Source organism: Laccaria bicolor, genomic scaffold (assembly GCF_000143565.1).
Source record: "Laccaria bicolor S238N-H82 LACBIscaffold_391 genomic scaffold, whole genome shotgun sequence".
NCBI lineage: Eukaryota > Fungi > Basidiomycota > Agaricomycetes > Agaricales > Hydnangiaceae > Laccaria > Laccaria bicolor.
The window spans coordinates 6,515-7,744 of NW_001890242.1; positions in this window are offsets into that span (position 1 = coordinate 6,515).

The following is a 1,230-nucleotide window of genomic DNA, read 5'->3' on the forward strand; positions in this document are numbered from 1 at the left end:
TGTCCTATCTCAAGACATACTTGCAAGCTCATTGACATGACATGACCAGTTTTTGACATCATGACCAAGTTTGCCTTTTACGCTGTCTGCTTTCACATTGATAACTACTGGCCTGTCCCAAACATAGTCAACTTTGATACAGGTCTTTGAGGGCTGTAGGATGATGGGCTGATTCATCCTTTGAGGTGTCTTGAAGACAGGTCATGTTGTAAGTTGACCATGTATTGAGTAGATATCAACATGAATAGCCTTCTCTAGCTTGAAAGCCAACTTGGGCATGATGTGAGGAACTGATGATGTGGCAATAGCAATATGTAAAGTCATGTCAATCCTTCAGCCATATCCCCATATGAGCTTACAATTATGTCTTGAGATAGGACAGTAGGTATCAATATCAAAGACATAGAATGGCCTTTCCTAATGTGAAAGACAACTTGTGCATGATGTCAAATACTAATGCTGCAGCACTGGCAATATGATGGCAATCCTTCAACCTCATCCCCATAACATAGATAGGGCCAAGGACACCATAAACTACATGTCAACTACAAACTTTTTTAAATGAAAAAGACAAACTCTTCTAATAAAAGCGCAACACTACAAACTTTTGTAGTCTCAAAAAGCGGACACTACAAACTTTTGTAGTCTCAAAAAGCGGACACTACAAATTTTTTTAATGAAAAAGCGCAACACTACAACTTTTGTAGTCTCAAAAAGCGGACACTACAAACTTTTTTAATGAAAAAGCGCACACTACAAACTTTGTAGTCAAGATAACCTTTTGACTCTAACCCTAACTATGTACTCTAAGTCCATGCTTTTGTAGTCTAAGTTCGACTTTTGTAGTCTTTTGTAGTGTATTAGTAAACTTTGTAGTCTAATTTCGACTTTTGTAGTCTTTTATAGTGTATCAGTAAACTGTGTAGTCTAAGTCCGACTTTTTTGTAGTCTATCAGTAAACTTGGTAGTCTATATCTGATTCTTATAGTACAGGATGCACCTTCCTTTTTTGGTCATTTTTCCCATGATACAATAATTGTAGCCCTTTCTTTTAGCTTTCTGAATATACTGAAATCATGTTATTTGGTTTTGTTTTCATAGAGAAAAACACAAAAAAAAAAAACGCGACACTTTTGAAATTCCTTTACCTCATATCTCCACAACGGGAGCACTTCAGAACATAATTCAAACAGATTCGGGAAGCTACAGTGTAGGGCTACAACTTTCGTT